This window comes from Cupressus sempervirens, chromosome 3 (genome assembly GCF_028749045.1).
Source record: "Cupressus sempervirens isolate cs-2001-9-10 chromosome 3, ASM2874904v1, whole genome shotgun sequence".
In the NCBI taxonomy this organism is placed as follows: domain Eukaryota; kingdom Viridiplantae; phylum Streptophyta; class Pinopsida; order Cupressales; family Cupressaceae; genus Cupressus; species Cupressus sempervirens.
This window is the reverse complement of record NC_143120.1, coordinates 343,292,012-343,309,269: the sequence shown is the minus strand read 5'-3', so window position 1 is coordinate 343,309,269 and position 17,258 is coordinate 343,292,012. Positions and strand designations below refer to the sequence as shown.

Below are 17,258 nucleotides of genomic sequence, written 5' to 3'. Positions count from 1 at the left end.
GCATCGACTATTGCACCATCTACTGGTACACAAATCCCTCTTTTTCTCTCTTTTTTAATGCACATGGTGTCAATGTATAATAAAGGAACAATTGATTTACAATATCTTTCATTTTTACATTTAAAATATTCAAAATGTAGCAAATGAAATGATTTATCCCAAACAAAAACAAAATGAAATGACTTATCCCAAACAGAAACACAAATGAAATGACATTCCCTAACAAAAACACAAATGAGAAGTTGTGCCTAGTTTGCAAATAGCAGAATGTAATCATAAAGGAGAAACTGATATGTTTGAAAGCTTAAAATAAAAAAAAGCTTTAGAACTTAAAAACAAAATAGTCAACAAAATGTACTGTTGATATTAGGCATTAAATGCCAAGGTGAAAGGCAGGATGTATTACAAAATCTGCAGAACAGATTAGAGTTGAATCTGGGACCCAGAATTTATTTTCTCTTTGAAGATTTAGCCTCTTTAATAGGTTAGCTAAAAAAATTTCCATGTGCGCAATCTCACAAGTATGCTGCAAAATAGCACAATCTCTAGCAGAAGGGTACAAAGATGAGGTAAAGTTAAACAATGGCAAGAGACAACACCTTTGCCGCAAAATATATGAAATGAAGTCCCTTTCAAAGTCACTAATGTTGTCCAACACTTGCTGTTAAAATATATTTTTAAAAAAATGGCGAGTTTGATTACTTACAGCTAGAAATACAGGATTGAGCAGTGCCACAAATGTGGGCACCAATCAACAGAGACAGAAACAAACAGTGAAATACCTTTACAAATTTGATTCTATTCTTTTCATTTGAGATTAGGGTAAGCATAATTGTTATTTTTTTAATACTTTTCTTTAATTTATTTGTAATTTATAACATGTTTAGATGTAATTTGAAATAATAGATTTAGTCATTTAATGATGAAGGACCAAAGGGATCAGAGCTTTAAACTATCTTTGTATCGCTATCCACTTTATTGGTATGTACAAGGATACTTTCAGCATTTTAGGATATGGGCAACCCTTAATGCCCAACGAGCAAGGAGATGGTTGAATTGATGTCTCTTTTGAATTGACTTGATTAGTTCATTGATGTTGATTGTTAGAACAACTAATAATAAAAGAGGGTGATCCTTGTAGATGTAGATAAAGTAAAAAACTCATTTCTCTTTGCAATAAATATCTCCAAATTTCTCTTTGCAATAATTTATCTAAAATAGATTAATTTATCTGAACTTATGAAACTTATGAAACTTTTTGCAATAGGAGCTGCAGCATCATTCCCTGGATGTTCCTATGTTCCTAGCACGGGAACGGTGAAGGATGTCATATTGATCGTCAGCGACGATGAAGGCATTCCATTAAAAGTAGCCAAAGTTCCAGGTACTTTAAAGTTATTATTCTATAGTGATATAATAGTAATTTAGTTTTTGATCACTCTTCATTGACTAATGATCCCATGATTATTTTGTAGGGAATGATGTTTTTTGGAAAAAACTTGGTGATGAGTGTTTGCGAATATTCGGGCCCACCGTGCGTACCTGGTAGAACATCATATCCTAGCTAAAACCCCAAACCACTGTTTTGATTTCATATCATTGCTAGAATAGTTTTCTTTTTCATCCATTTCTTGAACTATATTAAAGGTAGCTTCACTTCAGTTATGAGTCTAACATGTTTTTTTTTACTTAAAAGGTGGAATCAACAAGACAAAAAATTGAAGGATGATCTTCTAGAGAGCATGACCCAACTCTTTGGACCTCGTGCATTCGAGAGAAACAAGCTCCTTGAAAAAGTTGGTTTATGTTTGAAGTATATTAGGGACCAGTATAGAAAAAATTTATGGGATAACCCTAGGTACGAGCGTCCGCCCTATGTTCCTGAGGCTGAGTGACAGGCTCTGATTTTGGATGGAAAGTATAAAGCTGACAAGAAAAATACAATTACACCAGTAGAGAGTACACTGCCAAGGTATGTGATACTGTTGAGAATGTAATTATGTACTAATTAACCTCTATATTTATATTATCTAACATATTTCAAACTTTTCATAGATTTCCTAACACATCAAAGGCAACAAAGGCAAGACTAGAAAAGCACGGGACACACAAGCTCAGCTCTGGTGGTTTTTCGAAACTTCAAGCACGAGTTGTAAGTATTCTTGATCCTCAACTTTTGCAACTTTTGTATTTCCTTTTGATATTTTAACTACCCTCCATTGGTTGATGAAAAAATGCAAGTTAAATTCACCATACCACACAAAAATGCAGGGCTCAGAGTTCAAGAGATGCCTCACAGAAGAGGATAAGAGAATTGGCTTCCAACAAGGCTATAGAGCCGTGGCTGAACGGCTATGATCTGAAATTAGTGTGGAAGGTTTTAATAATGATGCATTTGAGCCACAGGTAAATAAGCTAAATGAAATTTATTTCAAATTGAATACTTTACCAATTAGTCTATTTGATGTTAAGCAAGCAATGATAACAATGCGTAGGATGTTGGAATGCAGCCTGACAATCCTTCTACACAATCTGTGAATGCTAAAGGTTCGCATGATGTGCATCCCAGTGGTGGAGGTATACATTTTCTATTAAATTTTTTATATGTAATTGCAATTGGTGTTTGGATTAATGTAACATTTTGTATAGCAGCTGTAGAGGATCGAGGTGTCGATGTTCATAAGCGTGTTGACGTTGAGTCCAGACAAAATGATGTGGTCAGATCAGGTAAAGAGCGCCACAGTTATGTTATTTAAAATAATTAAATACTTGTAACAATTATAATAAATTATTTTTAATTTAACTCTTTTATTTGTTATTGCAGAGGACCCCTCTTTGCAATAGCATATGAATTTGAGATCATCAAGAACAGAGAAAAGAACTGATGAGGGGGGAATTGATGATGACACTGATGCTCCTCTTAGAGCTTACATAGAAAAAAGAAATAGAAACAAAAAAAAGAAATGATTGTCATCTACATACCTTAATTGATAATGATTGAATTTCATGTCTCAATGAATTTAATTATGTGCTAATGAATGTTCATGAATTATGTGTTAATGCAAAATATTGATGAATGTTGTGTGTTTATGAATCTAATGTGTTAATGAATGTTATCATGTGATATTTATTGAATGTTTCTTAGGTGATAAAGTGGTGACTCTGTGCTCCCTTATTGCCTCTGTTTGAGTAGTCTCTTTGTTTTTAAAATAATAGCATTGACATCTTCCTATGAGACCAAAGCCTCAACATCTTAAAAATATTGAAGAGAGTTTTTGCTGGAGCAAAAGAGGCTTCATCTCCTCTTGAACTTGCAAGAGTCAATTGTGGTGATGCGTTTGGACTAGGTGGACTAGGTCCATACTATCTAGGACTTTTGGACCTTGTCTAGGATGTAGGCTCACTTTATCTATGTTTTTGAATCATGGAATAAGTGGCATTGGATGACAAGGCAAAGGAAACTAGGTGGGTTGACAACCTTAGTCACAGATCATGGTCCCAACAGACATCACAAAACCCAAAAGTCCAAGAACTACTAAAATGCCAAGCTTCTAGAATTAATCTGGGTGATTAGTAAGCTACATTTCATCTTACTCTCCCCTATTTCGTCAATTGGTTTCCTATATTTTCTCTAACAGTTTACTTGTAGACATGTATGTAAAACTTAGAAGCCTGCATATATGATTAAATTTGTGGGGAGCTATTTTTAATTCTTTCCTAAATCTCAAAATGAATTATTGTAAAATTTTGTTTTGAAAATAATTTGTATATCTCTCAACTCCTTTTATCAAAAATGTTAATTTTTTGTTTCTATATTCTCTTGTACTCTACAAGAGAATAGTAGAGAGCTTCCTTAGAAGCCTTGGGTAAAACAGTTGATGATGCTATCTTGGTGCCTATTGTTTTACAGGCACTACCATTCAGATACAAGGCATTTGTGACAACATTGAATGTCACGAAACATATTCCCAGTTTTGAGGAACTAGTAAATCTCCTCCAAAAGGAGATGTCTATAAGCCAAGATTGTGGTGAGGATGAAGAAGCCTATGAAGCAATTCGGTGGACTTCCCAACATCATTTGCAGAATCAGCTACATATCTTGATGAAGATTGGAGAATAGTTAGAATCCTTTTTCAAAAAGATTGCTGAGTTGAGAGCTTCACAAGCTTTGTTTAAAACAATTAACGATGCTATCTTAAGACCTACTGTTTCACGGGCACTGCCATCCAGATACAAGGTGTTTGTATGTCCCCTTTTTGGTATTTATGAGACACTACTGAAAATATACAATTCCTACTTAAATAATTGTTTTATTGATCCAATTTTAATTAACAAGTAGTAAATAATGCAAATGATTCAAATATACAAAGGCATACACAATTATGATCAGAATGAAATGTCTTCCTGGTAAGTCCAAATGCAAATGCTGAATTTCTGTACAGTATAGAATGTAGCATACAAATAAGCGAAGGTTGTGCCAAATATAACAATGTAAAAATATGCTCAATAACCTGAAGGGCTGTCTTTGATCTCTCTATTTAATCCATGCTGCAAATACACATTGGTATGGTGTTCATGGACAGAGATAGGCTATCTCCGGTATATCTTTGAATGGCTTATGCACTGATTCTCTGGATTGTGAAGCTGTCTCTGATATGGAAAATATGGTTTATGCTTCTCTAATGGATGTTGTCTCTGATATACAGTTAAATAACTTGTACCAGTGTTTGTGGTAGTAACCTTCTATGCTCCTAAGTCGAGCACTTTCCGCAAGGGAATATATAAGTTATCAAATGTCAATTCTTCACTGCCTCTTGGAGAGCTGATTGACCTGTATATATATGTGCATCAAACTATGAAATTGTGCGGGTGGAAAGATGCCACCCTTCATAACAACTGCTAATTATATTGTTACCCAATAATCATTCATGATTATTCAGTGAACTAATCATGAGTGATTATTGCTAACAATTGCCAGCTGATTATGCTATTAATCATGAATCACTAATTGCCAGGTGGATAATACTATCAACGTATGTTATTGTACTATGGTAAACTTATAAGGCCGATATATGAATCGAAAGTGATGGCCGATCATATTTTTCTTTAGTCTAATGATGTATGGTGATTCATTAGTCTTATGATCTATGGTTATTGTTGTAAGAATTAGGTGAAAAACTAATCTCCCAAGAACACCTGCATGCATAACCCTGTCACATGGATGAAGCAAAGAACAGAGGCAAGGAAAAATCAAGGAGGCCAAAAAGCCAGATCCATCTTATGGATATGCAAAGAGCAATATCTCATATAATCCAATAAGTGAATGTTTAAAGTACAAAGAGGTGAATCCTTATAAAGGAATCACGAAACTCGAAAAGGGAAACTAAAGCCTAAAAAAGCTAGGGTTGCACAATATAATTAATAAAATATTAATTATATGCACCTACAAGATAGCTTAAGAAAACTAGAGTAATAGGAAACTTAATTAATTAAATCAAAGTGATTTAATTAATAAGTTAGAACAAATAATTACTCTAACACCCCTCCTTAAGTGAAGCTTGGGAGGAAGCTAACCTAGCACAGCTATGAAAGAGAATTGGGTCCCGGCAATAAGGCCATATCAGGTACCCAATCACAAAAAAATCTCTATAAAGAGGAGAAATAGAGAAAAACTCATGGGAAAAACCCTACTCCAAAAAGAGATAGAAAAGAATGTTCCAGAAGAAGGAACAAAGAGATCAGAAGAGAATCATTGAAGCATGAAGAACCGCAAGACTCTGTCAAAATGTTGATCTGCAGAACCTCCATGGAAATAGAAGGCACGAACCATCAACCAAAGGAACCTCCATGGAAATAGAAGGCATGAACCATCAACCAAAGAAGCATAGAACAACAAGATAACCTCCCCTTAAGGCAGGTGAGGTGACAGGCAGCTGAAAAGATGGGCCAAGAATCTCCTACAACACAGGAGCCAAACACATTGAGAGTGAGGTACAAAACACCAATAAAGGCACGTGTCATCGACACTGCATGAGGAATTAGAGAAAGAGGTCCTATAAGCAGCAAACAACTATCCCCCCCATGGAACTTTATAAAATAGTACGAGTACAATGAATCACAATGATGAAAAGGATCCTGAAACGCAAGAGTGGCACTTTATCTCAGTGCGTTGCATAAAGATGCTTACAATGAATATCAACAATGATCAGAAAAAAAACATAAGGCTAAAACAATAGAAGGTAGAGCCCAAAATGAAGCAACTGAAGCAACAAAATCGATCTTCGGACCTGAAACAATCAGGATATCCACCAGAGTGCTAAAATGCAAAAGACTGAATAGGATGTGCCCGGAACAGAATCTGGAACAACAACCAGCATTACTAGAAAGATCACAGAAAGATCTTTCCAGCAATATAAAGAAGTCCAAAATCGGAGATCAGAAGCTCAAGATACGCCTCCCGGAGTGCAAAATAGAACATCCAGCTTTGACTTCATAAAAAATGCCACCACGATGAGCAGAGGCAGAGCGGAGGTAGGTAGCCGAGCCACTGGTGGCGGTGGTGGGCAGGAGGCGCCGCTGCGGCAGAGCCGCCACTGAGCCGCTGCAGAGCCACTAGCGGACCGCTGAGCGATAACCGCCAGCGGTAACCGCAACGGTTCCGCTGCGATTAACTAACCGTCGATGGATATCAAAGCCGCAATGTAATATTTTTTTAAAATTTTGATGCCTCGAAACACGTGCAGGGGGCCGTACGGCCCTGTATGACAAATTTTTTTTGCCTCCCAGACCAACGGTGTCCAAAATGGACAAATTTTATATGGATTCTGACTGCAAACGGCCTTCCTGAGCCAATGGAAGTGTCCGTTTGAGCCCAAAGTGCCCCAAAAAAAATTTAGTTGTCCGTACAGCCTCCCACTGCTCTGAAAAATGCAGCTTCTGAAATGCTTCAACAAACCATGAACAGCGAGCAGCAAGCTATCTCTGATACCATGTAAGAATTAGGTGAAAAACTAATCTCCCAAGAACACCTGCATGCATAAACCTGTCACATGGATGAAGCAAAGAACAGAGGCAAGGAAAAATCAAGGAGGCCAAAAAGCCAGATCCATCTTATGGACATGCAAAGAGCAATATCTCATATAATCCAATAAGTGAATGTTTAAAATACAAAGAGGTGAATCCTTATAAAGGAATCACGAAACCCGAAAAGGGAAACTAAAGCCTAAAAAAGCTAGGGTTGCACAATATACTTAATAAAATATTAATTATATGCACCTACAAGATAGCTTAAGAAAACTAGAGTAATAGGCAACTTAATTAATTAAATCAAAGTGATTTAATTAATAAGTTAGAACAAATAATTACTCTAACAATTGTTGTATTAGATCTGATGATTTTCCTTTTTTCAGAGATATTTGCATACTTATATGATGCTTAATGAAATGTGGATTGGAATGCAATAATGTGACAATGATAACATGATGTGTATGATGCATGATAATGATGCATTTACATCTAGATGGATGTGTCTATATATGGTGTGGGTGTCATGAATATATGTATGCATGTGATGGAACATCATAAATGGATGCATTTATGTGGATGACAATGTATGTATCATGAGTGGATGCATATTTGTGGATGGCAATGCATATGAAGTTCGATGCATATCATGATGATTATCACATAATGGTTGCTACCAATAATCAAGTCATTAATCCATCATGCAGCTCACTAGCGTCGACGATATAGACAAGTGATTATCCGAAGTTCACTTGTACATAGCATCAAGGTTAAGTGTCTCCATGGTGGATGGGTGCCTTTTTGATCAATTCTAACTATTATGGGAAGATGCAGATAATGTACGAGACAAGGTATGCTTCTGATCAAAGAATACATTCTTACAATATAAAAAATACATTGTACGAGACAAGATAATGTATGAGACAAGGTATATGATCACAGAATACATTCTTACAATATAAAAAATTACTTGTTTATATTGTAAGAATGTATTCTTTGATCATATCATTTATCAACATTCAATTTTTTGGATTTTTGGTTAGATGAGTTCAATTTTTTAAAGGCTTTGGTAGGCAGAAAGAGAACTTTTGGTTTAGATTTTTGTTTAAACATCTTAGTGTAATATGCTTGTTTAAAAATTTCTTATTTTTCATAAACAAAATGTCACAGTTTAGAAAGTGTATTTAATTATTTTATTTATGTTGCAATAAATTATGGATAGTAATTTAAAGGTCAAGTAATTTTTTAAAAATTATTAGTTTCGAGCCAATATTTTTTTTTTGGTTTAACTTCCACATCCGTCGCAATTGTGACGGGGTTGCCATCGCATGTACAGCAACCCCATCGCAATTGCTGGGGATTCCGTCGCTATTGCGATGGCAACCCCAGACATTGCGACGGGGTCGCTATACATGCAACGGCAACCCCGTCGCAATTGCGACGACTGTGGAAGTTAAACCAAAAATATATGGCTGCATAGCGACGAATGGGCGTCGCAAATGCGACAGAAACCTCGTCGCAATGTCGACGGAAAGAAGAGGAATTGTGACAGGGTTGGTGTGACAATAAGGTGGTTGCAGAGCGACGGATGGGCGTCGCAAATGCGACGGTAAGGGTAGACGTCATAAATTGTGACTAAATAACTACGACGTCTATGTCTGTCATAGTCGCGACACATTTCTGTCGTAATTGCGACACATAGCCGTCGCAAATCGGTGCCGAATCTATTAGTGGAACCTTATAAGTTATGTGATAGATTGTGCATTTTGTCAACACATTTTTGTTATTTTTTGATACATAATAGACATTTTCAATAAATTTTGGTGGTTTGTACTTCTCAAAATAATGAACAATATTATTATATTTTGTCTCTTGATCCAAATACTTGGTGATAAAATCTAATGTTCATTTATTTATATTATATAAGTTTGGTAATTCAAATACATTATTTTGTGAGTTAGTTATTTGAATGGTAAAAATTGCATTTTCATATTTTTACGTGGTAAAAAAATTAATCTCTTATTCTAAGTATTTTTAATATTTCTTCCACAAGATGTAGTACTAAAAATTATTTACTTTAACTCTTACTTTATTATAAATTATGGATAATTTTACACTCATAATTTTGAAATACTGATATTTTCTATTTTTTAGTTTTTTTGCAATAAAGAACTGAAACAATGGATGCTTCATAAAACAAACCAAAAATCATTGTTGGAAGCCCAAATAGCTTTATAAACTCTAATACTTTTTTGAATCTGATATTGACAAATGTGTAAGATTGATTACAGAGTACTGCAAAGGTATCATGAAAACTCTTGAACACACGACATTAACGATTGATGATCCCAATGAACTAGGAATGTGGAAAATGGTGGATGTTACAAAAGGAGTAGATGAGGCATCTCATTATGCAGATGCATTTCCATCAATGATGAAAGAAATTCATCGTGATCATTGCACAAATAAAGGTCGTAATACCAATCTAATCACTAAAGAATATGTCATGTACTGAAATTATTATGGCGAAGTGTGTTACATATAGTTATTACTTCTTTGACCTTTGGTACTTATTGGTTGTTATATATGATTATATTGGAACATCTCTTTTGTCTTTGATTTGTGTAAGTTTGACAATCAACAACTTATTTTTTTATATATGTGGTTTTTATGTGATTTTTTAAATATCTTCCATATTCTTTTTTAACTTATATTAGAATACAAGGAAATTCAATTTTTTTAATTCTTCACATGATGTGTATAGTTAGTTTCATAACTCTATATTCAAAATATGTGTAGGCTATACTTTCATAAGTCTATATGCATGACTTTCTAATATGTTTGGTATCAAAATATTACTTTATATGGAAGCGACAAATATGTGGTAACACAAATAAATCAAACATTAAATTTATTTGTAATAAATCTTAATTCTATGCATAGTCCTAACCATCATGTATAAATCCTAAACCTAACCATTGTTTTTTGTATAGATTTATATAATATGTATCATTAATAAAATTCTAAAATAGATAGTATTAAATGCATTTGCACTTACTTGCAAACCAATTTCCCTCTCTTTTTGCGTAGACATGCACCTTCTTTACACATTGTGTGCCTTTGTATAGTATTTAAAATCTCATCATGGTCATTGTTGAAATCACTTTCAACCAATTGTCTAGTGATTTTTAAACATGAGTGTAGACTGAAATTCTGATATACCTTAAATACAAATTTAGATCAAGTTTAACATCATAATTGTATTTATTTTAAAGGGAATAAAGTAAAGATAAGGTTGAATTTTCAACTTTTTATTATCATACTTGTATATTTCGAAGGTGTGTATCTTGCTTAGGGTTGCATGTGTGAACCAAGTCATGGAGATATGATGCAACATAGTACAACTGATCTTGATTATTCCAATCAATATTTTCCATTTTTTTCGCTCCTTTTATCCAAATAAAACCATGGACATGTGCAGATCCCCTATGTTACCATTCATATCTGAACCAATAGTCTTCAACATTTATTCCATTCTTGAGTATTTCTTTTCTAAAAGTGCTATTTCGTAGACCTAAATGTTAAAAGTTATTTCAATTGAGAGGAGCAAAAAAAGTAACTTTTCATGTAATTTATTAGATTTTGGAAAACACACAAGTTTAAATTTCACTATAGGTTTCCAAGTTCTCATTTTTCATTTTCAAAACACAAAGATTCAATAACAACTAGGGTTTCAGTTTTCTTTTCCAAGTATTATTGTTTATATAGTTTTCAATTCCAATCTAGGTTTTAGTTTTCATTTTCATAGTATCAAGATAACTAAATTTTTTGAATTAAAGAAATCATTACCCTCACTTAAAAAGAATTATTGATTTAAACTCCATTTATCTAACTAATGTAAAAATGTTTCTTTTGAAATAAAACAAGTAAATAATACTTTATAAAACTATAACATGTATTTAAATATGATTATTATATTTTGATAATAATAAAATTTATTACTTTAACATTTATTAAATAAAAGAAATCAAAATACTTAATAAACTATTTAATTAATATTAATAATATTAATTATTTAAAACTAATTTAAAAATATTTTTTTAAATTAAAAACAAAACAATGCATGCGATATAATACATTGCAAACCCTAATTAAGGGGAGGCCAAAGTATGGTTGGTTGCTTTGGCAGCCCACCTTGGTGCGTCCACTGCTATGGTAGCAATTTGCCATCACAGCAGGGGGGGAGTTCACAGCTCCTCAATTTTTATATTATATATATATATATATATATATATATATATATATATATAGAATATGTTTCTTAAAAAAATATAAAACACGAGCCCCCATCCAAACAAAATCACAACAAATAAACATATTCTCCAAAGTCATTTATTTTTTAATATTAAATAATGTGATTACACAGTAATTTATTAAAGAGATAAAGACAATTATTTAATAAAGATATTTTAATTTCATGTACAACTTTTTTTCCATTAATTAAAATATCTTTATTAAATAATTTTCTCTCTCTTTAATTACTTACAAGACATTTTAATAATATATTTATTAATTTAACTAATAATATTATTTAGAGTTTATTATTAAAATGAAACTCATAAATAATAATTATTAAATTAAATAAATATAATTACGCCAAAATCAAAACTTTAATAAAATCTTTAAATTTAATTCCTTTATTTAATTAATTTCTCAATTAATTAAATATAATTAAATGTTGATTTTTCTTAATAAAATTTCCATTTAATCAAATCATTAAATTATCTTTTAATATGATTTAATTACAACTAAAAAAACATACCAAACCCACAAAACTAAATCCAAAAGCTCAATTGAAAGATAAAGCACATAATCAAACTCCAAGGTCAAAATCATGAATTCATGTCACTTGACAAATTCAGATAGGTAAACAACTTAGATACTTGTCCTACTTTCTAGAACAATTTATTTAGGGTTAGGATTCAAACTTTAAGAATTATCTCCCCACTTATATGATTGAGATATTGCAATAGGGTACACTCATCCTAGAAATTCAAGGAAGTCGATACCTGGTACCTACAATCTGCATAAAGTCCATGCATGCACATAATCATATATTCTAAACTAAATAGGAAATGACAGGAAGTGGTACATTGTGTAGATCTCGACTAGTACGTGACTACAACAACCACATCAAGAATTTCAATCATAAAGTAAAACATACACATACACCATACACATGCAAGTATGGGTTAAGTATCCATAAAATTGCATATAAAGCACTCATCTGAATAACATCGTGAAATAACTAAAATCGATGTATGAACATACATATATCATCATATAAATAATCTTAAACACATAAAATAACTAACTAACTGATCACATAGATCAACTAAGTATGAAATACATTTAATCTAATCCGATAACCAAGTACCGCTAATCATAAACCAATCATAGAATAGGCTCACAAGAATTTGACAATATAACAAGAAAAGTCAACTAGGGGTAGGCATACAATCTTGCTTAGAAGGATATGATATGGGAGATGGAGGGTTATGTGACTCTTGAGATGGAGGGATATCTTCTTGAAATAATGTAAAGGGTATGATTGGTTTATCATGTAGTTATTAGGATACAAACCTTGATTCAACCATTGGATAAGGAAGGATATCTTGAGCTTGATCTTGATCTTGATCTTTATTAAGACTTGTTTCTTTACCTTTTGGATCTTGATCTATAATAATAAATATAGTTCTTATATGAGGAACATTAGATCTTGCATACTATTCTATAGTCCATGGGGATAATACCATGGAGATTCAAGGATCCATATAATGGGGTATGAGAGGCATTAAGGTCTCCATGTGACTACCATGACTAGGATTAATAAATAATCTCATGTGCTAGAATATTTTGATGAAGTCAACATATGAATATGTGATTGGCCTTGGATAGAGGATGTCCCATCCAAGAAGAACCTTAATGGGAGCACTCCATTAGAAAAAATTCTAATAGCTAAGAGTTAGGAAGCCCGATTTGGAGACAATCATTAAGATTGGGGTTAAATTAGAGGGTAGAATGGTATAGTTTGATTTATTATTGCTTAGATTCTAACATTTATTTTGCAAGTATTATTTGTCCCAAGCTAACACTAATAGTGGGGATATTACAGTGGCATCAGAGCTATGACCTTGCCATCTTATAGGGTGAATATAATTATAATTTCATAAATACAAGTGATTGATATTGATCTAGGAAAGATGGGGTAAATCCTCTCGAGATAGGTAGATCCCAAGATGGGTACGAATGCGATTTCTAATGCCTTGACGAAAGATTTCAAGATGGGTATGAACATACAATCCTAATGCCTTGAGGGAACATACTCTGGGATGAGTATCTAACACCCAACAATATTAATTTTTTTATCCTCTTAAGGAGGTCATGTAAAAAGCAAAGAGAATTGAACTTATGTTGACCATTAAAATTAATTTCATTTATACATATTAATGAACCTCAAAGAGACACTTATTTATTGATCATCAAACTACAACAAAATATGTTGAAACTTGGAAGATTAATTAATCCATATACTTTGATTATGAAGATATCAATCAAATTATGTTTGGAACTATTTAAGGCAACTCAACACTATGTTATTATGAAATCTATAATTTGTCATCATATAAAATTTGATTGTCAAACACAAATCAATTCATCATGCTCAATTAATCACCTAAATGAGAATCAAATTTTGGGAGGGAAGGACTATAAAATTCCCTCTTATAATGAAATCTAATAACAAACCATCATTAAAATCCCTAATTATTAATCAAAAGGATATACAAATGGAATGACTGACTGATCAATATATAGACATAAATAAATAGTTAAATAAAAGAAGTATTAGAATGGAAATAAAAATGAATAGATTAAATATCAAAACAATAATATAATAAAATTAATCAATATCTAAATGATAAACTAATCCCCATAAATATTAATCCCTTACATGTAGTCTAATTCATTAAATTATAAATTAATCCACAAAGTGGGTTTGGCGACTAGTCGACCCAATGAAAAAGAGACCTAGCTGACCACGATTGGACGTGCCCCATTAAGAGGCTAGTACAATTTCTATAAATGCCACATAGAACACATGAGAAAAAATATAAATCATTATCTCAAAAAATAGACAAGAAAAAGAAACAAGTGCCACATAGTAGCATGCACTTATCCTTTTAATGAATTGTAATACAAATAGCACTAAAAGAACATATTAATAGAAACAAATTCTTACATAGTTTAAGCATAGATGTCATTGCATTCATAATTGAAAGAATAATAAATTATTATACATGTGATCACACATAGTTGTAATATAAATAAAAGCATTAGATTTAAATGTGAACATATAAATATATATTTCTTTGTCTTACACCAATATTTTTACTAATGTAATACAAAAGTGAGGAAGGAGAACTACTTTAGAAACTTAGAACTCATATATTCAATTTAAACACTAAATTTGTCTACGTACACATGATTAATATTGTAGCACAACAAACATAATAAGGAAATGGTCATTTTGCATGGAATAAATGAGTAAATAAGGTCAAGACAAGTAAATAGGTTGGTTCGATTAATGAGGTATGTGTAAGAAATTTCTAAGATTTGGTACATCAATTTTCATGTCTCGATTTCCATTAATCCTATTGACTTTAAAATATTTTCAGTGTCAGCGTACTCAATCAATATATATGCTTTATACATCTCACTACACATGGAAGAAGCCTTGGAAAATTCTAGGGCATATTCCCTCTACAAACATAATGTTGTATGAGCTTCCCTTTCTCCCAAGCATAATTTGCATAGTGAATTTAATAAATGTTTTTACCTGTGTGTTGTTTTCCAAGGTTGGTTGGCCAAAAGATGTGGAATAGATATTTGATATTCCACTGCACGGTGTCTTTGATTATAAGTTATTTCATATCTAATGACGTTCATGTATAAATTTTGAGAAATAATCTAATATAGTATTTTTTTTTTCAAATTTGAAATATTTTTCTTTTTTCAAATTTAATTCAATTAGTTAAAATGATTTAGATAATTTTTACTTAATATAACTTCAAAAGATCTTTATAATTATTTTATTTAGTTAATGGAAGTAATGAAATTGGTATTGAGTTTTTCTAGATTTACTATCTCTTTTGTTTTTTATGTAATCTTATTATGTTATGATCTTTTTATTTCTTATTTCTATTTGTATTATTTCAAGATTCAAAACTAAAGATTTGGTTTTAGTTGGGAATGACGGTTCATCCAAATGAAGTGGTGGGCCCGTCATTTCAATTTGCATCCATATATTATTTTGTTTCAATAATTATTTATGATTCATCCCTACATTTTAATGCAATGTTTAAGTGATAGGTTATTTTTTTTAATTATATATATATATATATAACTAGGATTAACTCATTTTAAATTTATTTGCAACAATAGTCTTGTTCAATGATTTCTTAAGTAAGATATGATTAAAATTCTATTAATCATAAAATAATGTGAAATGAGTAAGATATAATTTCTTTATAATATTTTATGTAATTTTTAATAGATTGTGTTATTATGTTTTGACTATGACAATTTAGGTACATTTTAGAAAGAACAATTGCACTAAAATCTAGGCAAAAATAATGTAATATGGAGATTTTTCTGATAAAAGTGTCCCTATACCACAAATTGGTTTGAACCAATCACATTTTAAATAAATAATGTTATTATTAGAAAAATATCAAAAATATCAGCGAAAACTTTATAAAAACAATGATAACTTTTGTAACACCTTGCTAAGGGATCCAAAAGAACTAACCTAAAGTTTTACTAAGTTTTCCAAACATTTTTTTTAAAAAGATAATAACTTAACAACAACAGAATAATATAGTGGAAGCAATTAACATACACTCATACATTGTAATGCCCTGCTCAGAGATCCTTGGAACAAGGATGAAATACCAGCCAAGATATTTTTTTTAACAAGTATGAATGCACATGACAACATCATATAGGGATTACAAAGATTGCAGCGGAAGACCTTACCACAATCCCGCCAACCAACAAACTTGTGAATGCCACTACCAAACTAAAACACACAAACAAAGCCAACAAAAACCACGCACATAATGAGGGCTCGAAGGAACGACGACTCATCAACAAAACACCAAGCTGGGGTAAAATGTAGAATCTTGAAATTTGGCTAAGTCTAAAATCTCGAAGCCTTGAAAATTGGCTAAGTCTGGATTTTTGAAACTCTAAAATTTCCTAAAAACTTTATCTTATCTCAGAGAGGTCTGAAACCTATCTCAAAAGATTCGTCGCATATATTAAAATATATCTTAAGTATAAGTTGACGTATATTTAATTTCTTATACTTAAGATATATTTTAATTCCTTATACTTAAGATATATTTAATTCCTTATGCTTCAGATATATTTTAATTCCTTATACTTAAGATATATTTAATTCCTTATACTTAAGATATATTTAATTCCTTATCCTTAAGATATATTTTAATGTATAAGGAATTAAATATATCTTAAGTATAAGAAATTAAATATATCTTAAGTATAAGGAATTATACTATATCTTAAGTATAAGAAATTAAATAGACATCAACTTATACTTAAATGATATATTTTAAACCCCCTACAAAGACTGTTTTGAATTGGAAAGATGCAAAATCCAAAAGGGTGTTTAAAACCAACTTTCAAAACTTCTTTGGCCGAGCCTAAAAGCCCCCTATTTCTCGTGTGAGAAAGTGCATTGGTCTTGAGTTTCATGCGAGACCTTGCAACACTTTGTGTGAGAAAGTGCATGGCTTTGTGCGAAGATTTGTAGCACACTGCATGAGGACTTGCATACTCGCGCGAGGACTTGCATTCTAGCATGAGGAACTGCCTTTCCACGCGAGAAAACACATTAGCGCAACAATAGAACAAGACTAAAAAGCATAAAAGAATGAAAACCTCCACACCAAGGAGTACTGGATCCATGTAAATTGAAGAATGAACACTCGAGAGCATAAACAACAAGAAAGAGGAATATCCAACCATATAAACCAAAGTAGTAAAGAACATACTGAATGCAACATCATAGTGAACAGAAGTAACATCTCAATGACTGAACAACCAAACTAAGTACACGGTTCCTCCCAACTATTAATAGCATCATAAGACCA

At 31.9% G+C, this 17,258-nt stretch overlaps 1 pseudogene; it reads left to right on the top strand.

Annotated features, from left to right (window-relative positions):
• The first annotated feature begins 8,522 nt into the window (after nt 1–8,522).
• LOC149566392 (ricin B-like lectin EULS3) overlaps nt 8,523–17,258 on the top strand; it is a 63,630-nt pseudogene continuing 54,894 nt past the window's right edge.